Here is a 19,177-nt window from a genome sequence, read left to right as displayed (position 1 = left end):
GGTTGTGATCCTAGAATCAAGTCCCATGGGGCTCCTTGCTCAGCAAGGAGCCTGCTGCTGCCTCTCCCCTCTGCTCATGTACACTCTCTCTCCCTCTCTCAAAAATAGAAAAAGACAATGGATGAAGCAATAAGGAAAGTGTAATGGGCTCTTGTCTCTGAGGAAAATGAAAATATACGGCTAACTGAAGATAATCAGGTATCCATTTACCCCTACTTGTTCAATTAAGACTAAAAACTACATTTAATGGCTTGTTTTTCTAGTCCTTTTTATTTTTGATGTCCCTCATGTGTGCATATGTGCACATGTACAGTTGTGTATATTTCTGTGTATGTTTGTGATTTATTATAGTGGCCACTGAGACTCTGAGGAGAAAGATAAGAGTTTACATAATTTTCAAAGGAAGTTAGAAAGTTGGGGAGACTATGCTACTGTTTAGCTGACATGAATAGAATCCCAAGAATTGGAATGGTGGTGGAAACTACCAAATGGAGAAAGCTGAGTCTATGGGAGCTTCTGCAAAGATGGAAGGAAATGAAGAACACAGGGAGCTAGTAGAGACCATGGAAAGGTCTAAGGGCTGAGCTGTGGAGAGGCTCAAATGGGTCCCCAAGCCCAGGTCACATTGGCAGTTTTTAAGATTGAATCTTAGCCCTGTGTTCTCTCTATACTGCCTGCCTTATTAAATATATCTCTTCTGATTCTTCAGTTACTATTTTAATGCAGATGATTCTTAAATCTATATCCATTGGCATAGTTTCTCCTGAATTCCAATGTAGTATCTTCAAATTCTTGCTGAGCCATTCTTTGAATATGTCTTTTATTATGTTTTCTGGCTTCTAGCCTGAGAGCTTAAAGTACATTCAGTGCTATCCATATATATCTGGAAAGCTGGCAGGTAAATCCCACTAGGAATATCTGTGAATGAGAAAATAAAGCATCTTTTGATCTTTCCTAAAAACATAAATAATGGAAAGTCCCATTCTTCCAGGTTGGTTAACAAAGTAAGAGAAAGACCTCTACAGGCCAGGTTATGAGCCACACTAGCATACATCAGGAAAGATTGCCTCTGGTGGAAGGAGCCATCCATTACATGCAGCACAGAAGAGGAAGGGGAAAGGAAACGAGATTTCCTGATAGAAGGAAGACTAGTTTCTTGAACCAGTGGAGTATGTGGGCAACTGTTTTCTCAAAAGCAGTATCAAGCCATTTTTGTGTTTTTCCTGTGACCCTATTTTACTCATAAATCGGTGTCTTTGAAGAAACATGAACTACTTTTAGATTAATACAGTTTCAAAGATGTTGAAGTCTCCCTCATTTGTTAGCTTTTGTCTTTCCCATTGTATCTACTGATGCCCTTCAATTCTGAGGAAGTTAGTCTTATTATCATTTATAGTCTTATTATCATTTCCCATTGAGTAGAGCTTGGAATTACATCAAACTCTCATACTTAGAATCTGGAGCTCCAACTGTGAGTTTCTTTTTAGCCAAGACCTGAAATCCAGTGATCCGTGTGTATGCCCTAGGTGCCAAACTGATTAAGTTTTCTCTCATATGATTTGAGATCTAATCCTGGATTACAAGAAGGTCCAGCAAGGCCATCAGGGAGCCCTTGAGTCAAAATCACCTCTCAGGGAGTCCCACAATTTCCAGGGACAGACTTGCTTCAGTATCCCTGCCAGGCTCAGTTATTGATTAGGAACAGCCCTTCCAAGACGGACCTTTAGCATAAACACACAGTTGGATTTCAGTACAGCAGCAGGAGCGCTTGGTCAATTAGGCTTTCTGTAGTTGGTCTTTGAGGTACATTCTCATGGCCTCTAGCCACCACCGCTTTTCTCTGCCTAATCCAATCTTATGCAGTATTTTTTTTTCAGATACATTTGATGAGAATGGAGCCTGAAACAAAATCCTGTTCCACTAAAAATGTCATTCCAGATTGTTATGTATGATATATTTTTAGTGCAACCATTCAAACCATTAGCAAATTATAATGGAATTGAATAATTTCTTTTGCTTGTTCATGAATATATCATCCAAGATCATACCTAATTGATAATTTGCCTGAATTGCAATATGTGTCTAGAAATCACTCAGTACATAAATGGGCTAAATCTGTCAACAACAACAACAACAAAATGAAATGAGACATGTATGATTTGTGTTTAGTGAACCCATGTTGATTCCTAATGATCATTTGTTTCCAATTGTTCATAAACCATATTATAATAATAATTTATAGAACTTTCTATGGAATTAATTTCAAACTTCAGTATAGTATAGAATTCTTAATTTTTTCCCCATTTTTAATTTTTTAGCTTCTTATTTTTTATTCAAGTATAATTAATACACAGTGTTACATTAGTTTCAGGTGTACAATGTAACTATTTAACAATTCTATGCATTACTCAGTGTTTACCATGGTAAGTGTATTCTTAATCTCCTTTATTCTTTCACCCATCCTGCCACCCACCTGCCCTAGGCAACCACTAGTTCACTATATTTAAGTGTCTGGTTTTTTGTTTGTTTTGTTTTTTAGATTCCACATGAGTGAAATAACATGTTTGTCTTAATCTGACTTATTTCATTTAACATTATACCCTCAAGATACATACATGTTGCAAATGGCCAAGATTTCATTCTTCTTTACGGCTGAGTCCTTAATTTTTAATTTAAAAAGAAATTAAACATTTTTTCCCTCTCTAGTATTTTGGTTATCTCTTTCTGATTATTCACAGTGCCTCAAGAAATAGTTCAATGGTACAGACATTTTATTTGAAAGTTCCTTTTTTAACCTGGGATATAATTCATCTGGGACAAAAGATGTAAAGTCATTTAGGGAAAGAATTGCTTTCTTACAGTCTTATATTTCTTGGGTTTCAATTTCCCCTCACCAACATTATTTTTGCTATCCTTGACAGAGAAGATGGAAATAAAAGTTGAATGGTATAGCTTTTTCTTTGTCATGTGTTATAAAAATGTTACTCTGAAGCAACATGTTCATTTTCCCTGAGCATAACTTTAAAACCCTATTTTGCGTGTCTTTAGAATTTTGGCAAGTCTCATTGCGTTCTGGTTATTGGCCTTTTAAAAATCACTCTTGTACTTCTTAATCACTTGCATATTTGTTGTTGGTCATACTCTTTCTTCTTTCTTTTGTACATGTTCTCTTTTATAGATGAATTCAACTATCTTTTGTCCTTTTCACAATCTAGTGATTAGTGTGGCCATGAGATGTGAATTATGATCATCAATTCTGTGCTCCTGAGTTCTTATGGAAAATTAGGAGGATCCAGAGAGAGAGACAGAGAGATAACTTTGTCATCAAAATTTGTTATGTCATTCTATTTCTGAATATCTCTCTTCATCCTAATTTTTCTTCACTTAAAAAATCATATTCTTTATGGAAATAGCCTCAGATTTCTTTTGCCATCTTAAAAACAAAATCTTTGTGTTTTTTTATACTTTGTTTAGTTTTTTCTAATAATGCAGGTTTCAATTATAGTTCTAAAATTAAACTGGATTTTGTTCATTATCCAATGAAATGGAATTATGAACTTACAAATGGCATAAAGACAACATTTTTATGATAGTAGTTAAATGGAAAACTACATAGAATTCCATATTGCTTAGGAAGATCTGGATTTAATAAAATGAGGCACACTTTAGAGGATTTAGATATATCAGTTATTTCCCTTATACAGGCAAGAAATCAAGTCAAGGCTTAGAAAATTTAGAGACTAATTTGTCCATGAGAGTAGGGCAACCTCTCACCTCTTTGGGAATTTGTTTCCTGGAAGTCAGCAGCCAGACTTGGGAAATTTCTTAATTCTAAGCTGTTTGTACATTTGTTCTTTTGGTTTTCTACAGTTCCCAAGGTTTTTCTACTACCTATGTTTCTACTAGGGCTCTTCCCATTGGAAGGTATAGAGTTCTAGAGTCGGGACTGTGGTTAGGTGGATGATACTTGTATAAGTTACATAAACTTTCCAAATATTTTTCTGGACTTGGAGGATCAAATGTATTGGTGAGAATATTAATATGTATAAAGCACTTTAAACACACATAAGCTATTTTTATTGGATTATGCAGGGAGTATAAGCTCTATCTGAACCAAGTTGCTAGCATACAAAAATGTTGAGGAGGATTTTTAAACTTTTCAAAAGAAGTGAAAAACCAGAGTATTTGTAAGTCCTGAAACTTCCATTTTCTCAAGTAGTCTCAAGTAGAATATTGTATGAAAATTTAAAGAATAAAAAGTGGAGGATGATTAAATAATTGACCTGCTGATTAGAGTAATTAATAGCTATGGAAAATGATTAACCCTATAATTTAAAAAAAGCCGTAAAAGGTAGTTTGCTTTCTTTCCCTTTTTCTGTATTCATCCTACTTTGATCTTATAAACAATGGTAGGTTTCTTAATATAGAGAAAAGGCCAACAAATACACACTGGGGATTATAGAGAAAGGATAAAAGGTATTTTATTTCTCTTACAACTGAAATCACGTAAGAACCTAAAACAGCAGAGATGAATACACTGGATATGAAATGGCTGCATCTCTCATTAATTTCATTTTTAACAGACTAGTCATTCAGTTATGTTCCATTTTCAAATAGCATTTTGGCATACCATTCTTTGGTCCAAAAGTTAAAGTAATGTATTGCATGTAAATTGTGGAACTAAGTCAAAATTATTATTTAACACCTACTGAACACACTTAATATAGTATGTAGTGCTATTTACAGTATCATAAAAATGACTTATCTACAGTTCAACAAAGTTTCATGTGAGACAACGCACCTTTCTGCATTATGGATAGACAAAAAAAAAATAAATAAAATCCCAAGCACATTAAATCTACTTAGATTTTTAAAAACTCATTAATGTACTCTAAAACTAGTGTTGTATAAGAGTTTAAATTCAGCATTGAAGAAAGTGCTCTGTTGTAAGTTTTATCCTTGTGAAGTTCATTAAATCTCCTTAATGCATCTGTTATAAGTCCTCTACATCAGGCAGAAATTAGTATAAGGAGTTTTAAATCATGTTCATCCTCTTAAAATGGTTTAAAATGTGCTTATGTACAGTTACTAAGTACAATCAAGTATTTTATTATAATAAGTAATTTGAAAAATTCCCATTATAAATCATCTAAAAACATTCTTCCTGAAAACAGAACTTACCATGAGCTTGAAAATGTATGTTTGCTTTTCAAATTCTTAGCCCTGTATTCTAATGCAGGTTTTTAATCAGATCAGTTTTAATAGATCAAAACTACCCTAGCCCTGTCCAAGGTTATGCAGTTTAATAGAGGACAGCACAATGTACTCAGCAAATTTTACAGGGTGGAATGAAAACATGTCTGTGGGCAGCCTGGGTGGCTCAGCAGTTCAGCGCCACCTTCAGCCCAGCACCTGATCCTGGGGACCTGGGATCGAGTCCCACGTTGGGCTCCTTGCATGGAGCCTGCTTCTCCCTCTGCCTCTGCCTCTGTCTCTGCCTCTCTCTCTCTCTCTGTCTCTCATGAATAAATAAATAAAATCTTAAAAAAAGGAAAAGAAAACATGTCTATGTATTAATGATGTAGTATTCTTTATGATTAAATTTTCAGATGAAGAGTTGCAGCATCATGTAGTGGAAATAACACTGGGGCTGGAGTTAAAGAACTGAAGCAGAGCTCATTTAATGGGTTGATTAAACTTGGGAAGTCACTTGTTCTCTGTGAGGCTGTTTTTCTCCTTAGTCTTAAAAAGATGATAAAACCCAACTCATAGCTTCACTGAGAGGTGACTTTGTGAAAGCCCATGGTTAAGTGTCACTTTTTTACTAGCCAGTTAATATTTGTTTGATTTTTTATTTATAAGAAACAGGAAAATGTCATATTCTAGTAATATATATTCAATGCTCTAATTATCACATTACTTTAATGTTTAGCTAAACATATTAAGAGGTCTACTTTGCTCATTAAATGACCATATGAATTCAGTTTTGGAAGGACTACTGCATTTATTTGGCAGAATGATTCTGATTTTATTGTTTGACTTGGTGAGAAAAAGGGTGCATGGCCACTTTATATATACACAGCTAGGTTTAGTACATAAAACTATACAGGTTTATAGAACCTCTAAAATTTAGATGTTTATCGTTTCAGCTAAAGAAAAAAAAATGTAAACCTGGATTTTTTTTTTCCTTTCTACAAATCTAAAGCAGTTCGGCTACTCTATTACTGTAAATATCTGCCATTGGCGTTGCTTGGAGAGTTGGTAGAAATCATATAGAAAAACCCAGCTTGGAAGTGACCTCTAGGTTTCATTTCCCTAGCTACTGGAGGAGGAGCGTATTTGAGAAGCAGTGTAGTTTAGCTCCAGGAGATTAGAGTGTGGGTATGAGCCAAGACATTGTTGGCTGCTGCTTGATGAGGTGACTTATTTGTGGAGTGGGACTGACAACTGTGTTGGAAGCTAGGTGATCTCGGCCCGAGGCACTGTGCTGCAATGGTAGACACATGGTGTGGCAAGATTAATGGGAAACCGGGCTTAACAGAGTGTTGAAGTGTTAAAGAGGAAACTCAAAGACCTTGTCCATCTGGATTGACCTTCAAGTTGAAAGTATGTAGACCTAAGTGCCTACATGCTATTTACCTTGGAGAGCTCTGAGTTGGTCACATGGATATATGATTTTTTGTTTGTTTCTGATGTGAATCAACTCATCAACATGAAATGTTAACAAAAACATCTAGCCTAGGATTTAAAAATGTATTCAACACAAAAAGTCCTGAAAATATTCAATGCTTCAAATAATTTTCCCTAACCTCTGAGATATGTTGCACTAAAAGTGTCTTTTTGTTGAAATATTTTCTAAAATATTTCTACTTTTACTTTTCTGCTCCCAGGACAACTTTTCCTCTGAACCACAACTACTCCTTTATTTTATTTTTTTTTCTGGTTCTGAAATAACCCATCCTGCAGCCATAAACAACTTGCCTTGATGGCTAGCCAAGACTCTGTCCTGCCACAAACCTCCTCCTACTTTTTCATTTCTTTCTCCAAGGAGCAATAAACATGAATCCTGACCCACCAATGGAGCCCCAGAACTGAGAAAAGATAGACTACCTCTAAACAGGTAGAAATAAAAACAATGCCTCACTTCGATAATACTAAATGTGTTAGGAAGACAGTCTCCAAGAGAGAGGATAAATAATCTACATAATGAAGAATTAGTTAGCAGTGTTATGTAAATATTGTAGCAGCATCAATGAGGAGGTAAGCAGAAGTATTTTAAGACACTATATTATACAATACCCTGTGCACTGTTTCCTGGTGATAAGGTTTTTAAAGCATCTTTATAAGCTCTTCTTCTCTGTTGTGACAGGATTATTTTTGCACATTTGGAAAGCAACTGAAAAAGGAAGCTTGGAAAAAATCCTGCCTAACAAAGCAGCCATACTCAAATAGCTTGAACTATAAGAAAGAACTGATTTAAGATACAAGAATGGGTAAGATATGAGATTTAAACATGATAAAAAGTGATATCTTCATTTTTTCAATGCTGTGTATTTTGTTGTGTAGTAAAATGCTAAAATAGTAAAGGATTGAATTGTTTTTCATTATTAATACCTTGAATTTTAAATAGTCACTGAAATAGATATTTTATATAATAACATCCAGAAATAAGAACACAAATAAGGATAAAGTTAGTGAATGGAAAATGTAATGTACAAATCACCAAAAGGAAATCATACTAGTTTTAAGAAATGTTTTAGCCACTGGCATCAATAAATTGATTCCCCACTACTTCTCAGAAAAAGTTGGCATACGTTTTTATCACTACTACACCCCTAAAAAGCTCAGTTTTAGAATGATGAAATATTTAAATCTTTTGGAATTATCTAGATTTTAGATAGTTCCTCAGAGAGTATTGGCTCTTGATTTGACAGTGTTGCACAAATCACCGAAGTTCATGAATTCTAAATATCATTATAGATATTGGTTTAAGAAATGTTAATGTTTCAATTTAAAGAAATGGTGAAAAGGTAGATACTAGGAAAAAAAACCAAAAAAATGGACATGTTTCAGATGATAAAAGAATAATTAGGTGTGGTTAATCAGCCCCTCAATGCAACTTTTTTTTTTTAAGATTTTATTTTTATTTATTCATGAGAGACACAGAGAGAGAGAGAGAGAGAGAGAGAGAGAGGGGCAGAGACACAGGCAGAGGGAGAAGCAGGCTCCATGCAGGGAGCCAGATGTACGACTCTCCCCGGAATCTAGGATCATGCCCTGGACTGAAGGCAGGGGCTAAACTTCTGAGCCACCCAGGGATCCCAATATACAACTTTTGATTGTCTAGCAGTATTAGTATCATTTGTAGGCTCTCCACAAATAATGTTTGATTGAAGGATACCTTTCTCGCTATATTCTTCCTCTTGCCATTATTTGTTGTATATTCAAGGCAAACACATTTTAGTATTAGTCATATTTCAATCAAGATGCCACTAGAGCAAGGATATGTCTGGGAGTAGAAGCCAGAAGCCTAAATATGCTGAAAGAAAGTAGGTGAACGTAGATACAAGGAAAATCTTTAGTTTCAAATCAGGTTAAAAAGGAGAGTAAATATAGAAATGCAGGCACAGGCTAGAATGTAGGAGTTACATTCAGGTAATCAAAGAAATTGAGCAGGGAACAGATAAAAACAATGCATTTAGCAGTGGCAATCAGGTGTCCAGAAATGAATCAAATTTCTGAGGGCCTAGGACAGCAAGGTCAAGGTCAAGGACTTACAGAAAAAATATTTTTCCATATGGGAAAAATCCTACTTCAGATGGTATTTATGACTCCAGACCCAAGAGATGTTGAATTCAATTCAGTTTATGAATAACTGGGATGTGTAAAGTCAGTCTTTGTGTGCTCCTAGTTGATTGCAGTTCATATTCTCTCATTTCATTGTGACTAAAAGTACTGTAAGAGATTGTATGTGATGAGAGGCATTAATCTTATAAAGTCTATCTTCCATGCTACCAAAATGTTTACCAAACCTTATTATGTATATTTTTAATAATAAATTTTTTATTCAATTTTGTTCAATTTGCCAACATAAGGAATAACACCCAGTGCTCATCCCATCAAGTGCCCCCCCCAGTGCCCGTCACCCATTCACCCCCACCCCCCGCCCTCCTCCCCTTCCACCACCCCTAGTTCGTTTCCCAGAGTTAGGAGTCTTCATGTTCTGTCTCCCTTTCTGATATTTCCTACCCATTTCTTCTCCCTTCCCCTCTATTCCCTTTCACTATTTTTTATATTCCCCAAATGAATGAGACCATATAATGTTTGTCTTTCTCTGATTGACTTACTTCACTCAGCATAATACCCTCCAGTTCCATCCACGTTGAAGCAAATGGTGGGTATTTGTTGTTTCTAATTGCTGAGGAATATTCCACTGTATACATAAACCACAGCTTCTTTATCCATCATCTTTCAATGGACGCCGAGGCTCCTTCCACAGTTTGGCTATTGTGGACATTGCTGCTAGAAACATCGGGTGCAGGTGTCCCGACGTTTCATTGCATCTGAATCTTTGGGGTAAATCCCCAACAGTGCAATTGCTGGGTCGTAGGGCAGGTCTATTTTTAACTCTTTGAGGAACCTCCACACAGTTTTCCAGAGTGGCTGCACCAGTTCACATTCCCACCAACAGTGCAGGAGGGTTCCCTTTTCTCCGCATCCTCTCCAACATTTGGGGTTTCCTGTCTTGTTAATTTTCCCCATTCTCACTGGTGTGAGGTGGTATCTCATTGTGGTTTTGATTTGTATTTCCCTAATGGCAAGCGATACAGAGCATTTTCTCACGTGTGTCCAAACCTTATTATAGTATAAATACATGGTTAGTTAATACACTGCAGGAAAAGCAGGATGGAAAGAGATTGGTGGAGGGGATTTATGAGCTTTGTTAGTGGTGACAGAGTTGGAACTTGAGATGCCACTGAACATTTGAGCTTACATTTTTACTGAGGTCAGATATGGAAGTGGAACTGGAACAAGGTCTATAAATCTGTTTTCCTAAGTTATGAATTAGGATTTTGGAGACATTAATGAGGAGCAGTGTTCTCTTCAGATCTTTGGTAAATCATTGAATTTAAGCTTAATTATTTAATATTTCACTTTTGGTTTCATCTCAAGTAAGGTGAAACCATTTTGTTTATTTTGCTTATGTGGTGAACATTTTTAATGGAAATACACTGTTAACACTGAAATCTAATCCATAGTCACTTATGTAAACCAATCATTCAGAGCTCTACAGACTGATTATAGCCTCAGAGTGAAAAAAAAATTTTTTTTTTCAAAAATCTAAAACGACTAGTGGAAAAAGGACTTCATCTTGACAGGAGGGTATATTTAATAATAAAGGACAATGTCAGCCACATTTTTTTTTCAAGAAAATGCTTTTTTCAGTACTTGGTGTTATCTGATTAACTAATATACTGGGTGTCTTCATTATCAGATTTTAGATTATCTTAAGAAATCACATTTCTGGATTTACCATTTCCCAATAAAAATTTAATTTTGGTCCTAGGAATTTTATATTTGAAAGCTTTTAAAAAATTAAATGTATTAATAAAAATTAACCAAATTAAATATATTAATCAAACTGTTGGCTTCTTAATTTCCCTCTCTACCGCTTTTTTCCATTTCTGCCCTCCTCATTTGGGGGCATTTTCCTTTCTATGCCAAGTGAAATTAATGACTTTGACTTAGAGATGGACATGTGATGCAAACAGTGTCAATCAGATTGCTTCATTGGAATTTTATGTGGTGGCTCTGGGAAATAAATGTTCTTTCCTTCCTCTTATGTGGCTAGTATAGGATTTGTGAGCATGGAGTCAACTACAGGCAATGTCCATCTCCCAGTACTTGGAAGAATCAAATCCTCAACAGGAAAAAATGAGGGGAAAAACCAAACAGATAAAGATGGAGAGAGCAAAAGAAGTAGAGACAGGAGGAAGATGGCAGTAAGATTGGGGAAAGAGCAAGAAGGAAGCAGACACCTATTCCTAACTTAATCTGGTTTACCCCATTCTTCCCAGGAAATAGTATCAATTCCCCAACTCCTTTTATTTTCCTTAGACTAGTTTGAATTATGGTGGTTCCATGATGTAATGGTGAGCACTCTGGACTCTGAATCCAGACTAGTTTGAGTTGGGATTCTGTTATTTGAAAGTAAAAGTGTCCCAACTAATATGCTGCTCAGGTCGATTTTTTTTCCCTCATAAAATGTAAGCCTAAATTTCACTAACTTTCCAATTTTTTGGAGTTAACTTGTTGGCTTAAGATTTGTGCTTTTCAGTAATTAATTTAAGCAGATAATGTTGTTGTTAATATCCCAGTTTATCTCCTTGAAAGGGCACCATTATGAAACTTTTGGAATTGAACTAATTTATTTTTTTAATTTTTAAAATATTTTATTTAAATTCAATTTGCCTACATACAGTATAACCCCCAGTGCTAATTTAAATACATTAAATCATGATTTTCATTCAAATACTTTCTGTGGTTTCAATTCATTTAAAAATTTGTTTGTTATAATGTTGAATTTTATGAGGAATAAATTAAAAGTCAAATATGTTTAAGATTCTAAATGTCATGTTATTTAAAAACTACCCTTAAAAAACCCTAAACTGTCTACCCTATGTTGCAGCTTGATTTTAATTTTAATTATTTAAATGTGCTTCTATGCTTCTAGCAAATTAAATCATATATACTTGAAATTCAAGTACTTTTTAAAAAATGGATTTAGAGCAGTGTTAAGTTCACGGCAAAATGAAGCAGAAGTTACAGAGATTTCCCATTTATTCTCTGCTCCCACATATACCCAGCTTCCCCTAATATCAGAATCCGACTATGGCCTGGTACATTTGTTACAATTGAAAAACCTACATTGACATATCGCTATTGCCCATAGTCCATAGTTTACGTTAGGATTCTCCTGGTGTTCCACATTCTGTGGGTTTGGACAAATGTGCAATGACATATATTCTCCACTATAGTATGAGTCAAGTAGTTTTATTGCTCAAAAAATCCTTTGTGCTTCATCTATTTAACCTTCCCTCCCCCCCTCCCACTTCTTTTTAGTGTTGAATAATACTCCATTGCTTGGATATACCAGAGTTTATTTATCCATTCACCTCCTGAAGGACGTCTTGATTGTTTCCAGCTTTTGACAATTAAGAATAAAGCTGTTATAAAACATTTGTGTGTACATTTTTTCATGGACACAAATTTTCAACTCTTTTCAGAACACACCAAAGAAAGAGCTTAATTGCTGATCATATGGTAAGAGTATGTTTAGTTTTGTAAGAAACTGCTAATCTGTCTTTCAAAGTGGCAATACCATTCTGTACTCCTACCAGGAGTAAATGGGAGTTCCTATTACTCCATACCTTGCTAGCATTTGGTGTTGTGTTTTAGATTTTGCCCATTCTAACAGGCCTGTAATATCTTGTTTTAATTTGCAATTTCCTAATGACATATGATGTTGAGCATCTTTTCATACTCTTATTTTCCATCTGTGTATCTTTTTTGGTAAAGTGTCTGTTCAGATCTTTTGCTTGTTTTTTTTTTAATTGCCTATTTTTAAATTGTAATGTCTTGTTGTTTTAATTTGCAGTTTCCTAATGACATGATGTTAAGCTTCTTTTCATTTGCTTATTTACCATCTGTGTATCTTTTTTGGTGAAGTGTCTATTCACATCTTTGCCTATTTTTTAATTGGGTTGCTCATTTTCTTATTGTTGAATTCAAATACGTTTAGAAGTAAAATAATTTATTCTTGCAATGTGTTATTTCTAAAATAGAACTATACAAATGCAATATATTCTATTCAAGAATATGAATTGTTAGTAGCAACACATATACATAGGAACATATATATGTGTGTACTCACACACACAGACATCCCAAATCTTGGAAATATTCTTTTTCTCCTAAGGATTTTATGTGAATTTGTCCTTTTAAGCAATGATCACTCTAATACCAATTACTCATTTAGGTGCTTTGCTGCTTTCAAGGCAGGTCTACATCAGGTACCATGAAATTAAATGAGATAGCTTGCTTTTATCAGTGGTTACTCACCCCAGTTTTTAAAATAAAGGAGCAGAGATTCAAGGTTATTTGTTTACCCAGAGTTCCAAAGTTGGTTTGTAGAGATGGACTTCAACTCAGACCTCTGACTCAAAGTCTCACTGCTAGAAGAGGTTTAGAGAAGTTTGTTTGTTTTTCCTTCTTCAAGGAGGGAGAGACTAGTTTGTGAGGGATATGTGAGTCTATGTTAGTGCTGTGAGTAGGCTTTGTTCACGGAGTATACAATAGCAAATTTGAAGAAGAGCAAAACACTACTCACTGTTTACTAAAGACATGTAATTTTATTTTCCACCTGGAGAATATTTTGTCTTAGTTTTGCCCGTGGAGGCCTGTGGTTGTGCACAACATTTGTCTACTTGAGTATGCTATATGCTAGTCATTTAACCAGACCTTAGTTCATCTGAAAAGTCTGCTCTTTTCACAAACTTCATTTATAACAATCTTTAAATTCTGTAGTGGCACATTAATCTGTTTATTGACTTCTGGGCCAATATCACATCATTCTAATTATTATAACTTCAAAATGCATATTGAAAATGATGTGTCGATATCATTTAGAAATATGACATCAATATCCTGTAGAATAAAGAGGTAATTTCAAATCTTCTGATATTTACCTCCATACAAAATAGTGTGTTTCTATGGCTATTTATTTGTGTGTTTTTAAAAAATATTTTATTTATTTGAGAGGCTGCTTACAAGAGAGCACAAGTGGTAGAGAGGGAGAAGCCAGCTGCCCATTGAGCAGGGAGCCCAATGTGGGGCTTGATCCTAGGACCCTGAGATCATGACCTGACCTAAAGGCAGCAGCTTAACAGACTGAATCACCCAGGTGTCCCTATAACTATTTATTTTTTTTACAAAATTTTAGGTAGTATCAATTGGCTTCCTGCTATGAATGATTGCACTACTTAAGCAAAAACGGGAATTCTGGCATTTCAGTATTTGTTTTGCTTAATATCTTAGTCCATGAATTCTTTTTTTTAAGATTTTATTTATTTATTCATGAGAGATACACAGAGAGAGGCAGAGACAGAGGGAGAAGCTGGCTCCTCACAGGGAACCTGATGTGGGACTTGATCCCCAGACCCGGGATCATGCCCTGAGCCAAAGGCAGACACTCAACCACTGAGCTACCCAGGCGTCCCTTATTCTAGGAATTCTAAACATAGTTTTCAAAAATATCAAACTGCTGAAAGTGTTCAGGTTTTTTTTTTTTTTCTTTTTTTTTTTTTGTGTTCAGGTTTTATAAAATAAAATTTATCAGTGAAAATGAAAAACTTTAAATAGAGAAAATTTATACGTATTATATGTTCACTGTTTTTTTACGACTTTCTTTGATCTTCGCTCTCTCATTTCCCCCCCCTCCAGTGATGTGTCTGAGTAAATTTGGGTGTGGCTGGAAATTGGGGGAGAATCTCAGGAGCTCCAGCAATGTTGAGTTGTCCTGAGTGGAACTCTGCAGGTCTCCACCTCAAGGAAAACCCACAGCTTTAGCCCGTGGCTCTAAATGGCAACAGTTTTGATTTCCCTTTCAAATAGCCCGGGAGGGTTGGTCTTCTTGGTCTAAATATTTTCATTCTCATTGGGGAGATGAAATTCGTTCTCTTCGGAGGGCTTCCTCCAGCATGTTCATATATAGCCTTTTTAGTAAAGGAAGGCGTCAGGGGAGTTGCAGGAGCCGAGTAGTCAGAAAGGACTGAGTGGCTAAGACAGTGTCCGGGATGGTGGATGGAAAGTCAGGGAAGCGGGTATGAGGAAAGACTGCTCGGAAAGCTGAGGAGGATGAATAAAGCCACTGATCAATGTATGAAATAATGCGTCTTGGTGCTTGAAAATTGCAGAGTATGGAAGTCCGAAAATAGATTTTGTTATTATCACTCTGAAGGGGAGGAATTAGTTTTCTTATAAATTTTTCTTCTGCCAAATATGTACTTTCCCCCTCATTCTCAATTCAGAAATCTTATAAAGTCAACATTCAGAATTTACATGATTATGATCATAAATATTAGTCATGGCTAAGCCATGTTCTATACGTTTATTTTTTTGAACAACTTTTTGTCCCCTAGGGTTAATGTTTTCTGTTGCTCTTTTCCTTTTTTTCTCTTCTTCTCTTCTCTTCTCTTCTCTTCTCTTCTCTTCTCTTCTCTTCTCTCTCTTCTCTTCTCTTCTCTTCTTCTCTTTTTTCTTTCTTCTTTCTTTCTTTCTTTTTCTTTTCTTTCTTTCTTTCTTTCTTTCTTTCTTTCTTTCTTTCTTTCTTTCTCTTTCTTTCTTTCTTTCTTTCTTTCTTTCTTTCTTTCTTTCTTTCTTCTTTCTTTTTCTTCCTTCTTCTTTCTCTCTTTCGATTTTATTTATTTTTTCATGAGAGATGCAGAGACAGGGAGAAGCAGGCTCTCTGCAGGGGAACCGATGCGGGACTTGATCCCAGGACCCTAGAATCACGACCTGAGCTGAAACTCAACCACTGAGCCACTCAGGTGTCCCTCTGTTGCAGTTTCTTATTTCTATCTATGGTTTTTCTTCTTCAAGGCAAACAAGAGGCAAAGCAGGTCGGCTAGAAGACAGAGTCTTATAAAGTATAATGTAATGACAGGAGTGACATCCCAACATCTTTGCCATATTCTTTTGATGAGAGGCAGGTTACTGGTGCTACCCAAACCTAAGGGGAGGAAACTACATACACAGAAAGGTATGAATACCAGAAGACAGGGATGGGGGCCATTCTAATTTAATCATTTAATCATTTAATTATTGTGTCTGCCACATAATGATCTCTTTGTTTTATTCTTTTTCTAGCACACATTCAGCCCCATACTAGCCAACAGAGTAAAAAACACTATTACCCTATTAAGTACATCAGTCCTCTTTCTACCCCTTTATGAGCCTCTGACCTCTTGCCTCAGTTTGGACTGTTGCTTTCTGGGCCTGCTGCACAACAGTTTTCCTAGGATTTTCATTCACCATCATACATGGGATTCCCTTTTTGTAATATCTGTTTTGGATTGCCTTTTTCCTGGACCCTAAGTCTTTTTGTTCCTATTTTTCTACTACATCATAGAAATCTTGTTTGGGGAGATTATGCTAGGAATTTTGACATTAATTCTATCTCTAATCTCTACCTATTTCTAAACACTTCTCTCTTGGTATTCCCTAAAGCTTGATGAGTTTTGGAGAATTTTTTGCTTCTGAGGTAGTGGAAATACAATTTTATACAGCAAAATGTACTGAACTGCATAGAAAAGGCAAAAACAAAAATAATGGGTAGGTGCATAAACATAGCTATTTTAACATCTTGCATGACTAAACATAACAATTTTGACTCTCCATTTGATGTGATATTTTGGCTAGGTAACAAATTATAGGTTGGAAATAATTTTGCTGTAGAATTTTGAAGGCTTTGGTCCATTGTTTTCAATTATACATATTACCACTACTGAGCATGATCTTATTCTGCGTCTTTGTATGTGACCTTGTTATCTCTATAAACTTTTACTACTTTCTATTTTTTTATTTTAATATTTTACAACATTGTGCTTTATGCATTTTCATTATGTTTTTTAACTCAGAAACTTAGTTTTTTTTTTAAATTCTAAATCATTTTCTTGTATTGTTTCTTTAAAAATTGTATTTATTTTCTCTTTGTGGAACTCCCTTGAGAGGGAGGTTGATCTCCTGAATTAATCTTCTGATTTTCTTATAATTTTTTCTTAATTCCCATTTCTTTGTCTTTTTGTTTAATTATCCAGGAGATTAGCTTGACTTTTTCTCCAGCTCTTCTATTAATTTTTTAAAAATTCTGCTTCAAGAGTGGTAATTTCTAGCATCTCTTACCTTGTTAAGCTTTGTCACTTTTTTTCTCATATCTTTCTAATATAATTTTCTTGATTCAGTGTTTTTATGATCTCTCTGATGTCATTCATTGCTTATATTTTTGAAGTTTATTTCTTCCTTAAAGTTCTTTTTGCCTTTTGTTTTAGTTTTTTTTTTTTTTTTTCATTTTTAGGCTTTCTATTGATCCTAAGCTGATAGTTTTAAGAGTGAGATGCCAAATAGTTGTTTGAAAATTGTGTGTATGGCTTAGGTTTGTCCTTACAGTATAGGGTTATTGGGTGAGAAGATGACTCTGTCATTGGGAATCTAAATGTTAGTATCTATATGTCTTTTCTCTTGAGTTGATTATTTTTTAGAGATAAAGCATCCCTTTTCCTTTCTGGGGATTTGTCTGGCTGTCAGCACATTAGGACCACAGGGGTCTCTTTGTTCAGAATACAGAATGTCATTAATTGCTTTGAGTATGGCCATATGTTGGCCTATAATTTTGCCTGATATCCCTAGGTCTATAGATCTATTGTTCAAACTCTCTATAAATTAACTTGATCAATTATTCCTCCTAGATAAGGGAGAAGCAATTTCAGAAGGAAGGAGAGGAGCTAGTTTTGAACTTTTGAAGCAAATTATTTAGCATACCTTTTGTTTTCAGCCTCATCCTTCATTCTGGCTTTCAGAGATAATCTGGTGCTTCGCAATCATAGCTTCTTTGAGATTTTACTACCAAAGTGAGATTTTTCCATCAAGATTAGAGTCAAGTTGATTCTCATTGGTATTTTCCTTCTGCAGACAATTTTCACCTTTTTTTTCCATCTCTAAGTGTGTCATAGCTTTTACTATTGGTTAATGAATCAAGGGTCCCTACACCTCACTTCAGACTGCCTTAAATTAAATTAAAAAATAAGGCAGGGTAGATTATATTTCAGCCACCTGTCCTATCTGAATTCCTCAGGATATGCTTGGATTCATTTTAGGGTTTAGACAAGTGAGTACTGATGACTTTCCAGATTTAACATTTTTATTTTTTTAAAGATTTTATTTATTTATTCATAGAGACAGAGGGAGAGAGAGAGGCAGAGACACAGGCAGAGGAAGAAGCAGGCATCATACAGAGAGCCTGACATGGGACTCGATCCAGGGTCTCCAGGATCACGCCCTGGGCTGCAGGCGGCGCTAAACCACTGTACCACCCAGGGCTGCCCTTAACATTATTTTTATTAGCCAAAACTAATTTTTTATTTAATTTCTAGATTTTTTTCTTAGGAATTCTTAGACAACTCTTAGATTTATGGTACTAAATTTTCTTTGAGAATAGACTTTTACCATAATATGCCATCATGTTGCAAACTCTTATTTTATTTTTCATTTTAATTGCTTAAAATGAACTGCCCAGTTACTTAATATTTAAGTTTCCCCAGAAAAAAGATCTTAGATAATTAGCTGTTTTTCACTTAGTGGAGTAAAAAAAAGGATTAATTAAATAATCTAGTATCTGTAACATATAGTATAGGGTCTACAAATACTGATCAACTTGAATTGATAGTTATAAGCTTCCATAAGCTCAAGAAACAGCATTTCTCATCTATTTCACCTGCAGTAGTCCTTTCCAAAAATAATTTTCTATAGCACAGAGGTGTTTCCTTGGAGGATCTAGCCAAGGTTGGTTGCTTCGGGTCCAGTTAGTCTTAGGCATGCTCTTTTCAAAACATCTCATTAATCTTTAATTCCTATGATAATGACACTGAGCTGTGAATACATTGTATTCATTTCATTGTTCCTTTAACTCTCATGTCTAAGATTTTACTTTGTTCAGTATGGGTATATATATTTTTTGAACCACTTTCTTAAGGCATATCTTGCTTAGATGATTTTATGGCTAATCTACAAAATCTATAGTTCAAAAAACTTATAATATTCTTTTAATAATCATTAAATCAATAATCAGTACTCTTCTGTTTTTACTATTATTAAAAATTATCAGACCTATTTAAATATAAAGTTTTATATCATATATAACTTTTAATTTATCTTTGTGTCCTAATATCCAAGTAAAGAGACAATATAGCCAGCTTGGATCTAGAAATAGTTAGGGAGTCAATAAAATTCAAGATTTCAACTGATCTTGCAGAGATAAATAAGGTTAAATCAGACTCAGCCAAAATAATGCAAACAATGTTTAAAAGACCTTAGGAAAGACATTGCTAGTTGCCTATCCAAT

The 19,177-nt window shown here is 35.0% G+C and overlaps 1 long non-coding RNA gene across 3 annotated transcripts in view; it reads left to right on the top strand.

Annotated features, from left to right (window-relative positions):
* LOC121493355 overlaps positions 1–19,177 on the top strand; it is a 263,542-nt gene that overhangs the window by 58,188 nt on the left and 186,177 nt on the right. For 2 of the 3 annotated variants that reach the window (XR_005988461.1, XR_005988460.1), the window contains exon 3: positions 7,370–7,493. This is a non-coding gene — a long non-coding RNA (uncharacterized LOC121493355). Of the gene's footprint in view, positions 1–7,369; positions 7,494–12,123; positions 12,360–19,177 lie in introns of those variants that run through there. The other variant, XR_005988459.1, reaches the window with a different exon arrangement.

This window comes from Vulpes lagopus, chromosome 6 (genome assembly GCF_018345385.1).
Source record: "Vulpes lagopus strain Blue_001 chromosome 6, ASM1834538v1, whole genome shotgun sequence".
Classification (NCBI taxonomy): Eukaryota; Metazoa; Chordata; class Mammalia; order Carnivora; family Canidae; genus Vulpes; species Vulpes lagopus.
Note: the sequence above shows the minus strand (reverse complement) of the source record. Positions and strands in the feature narration are given on the sequence as shown.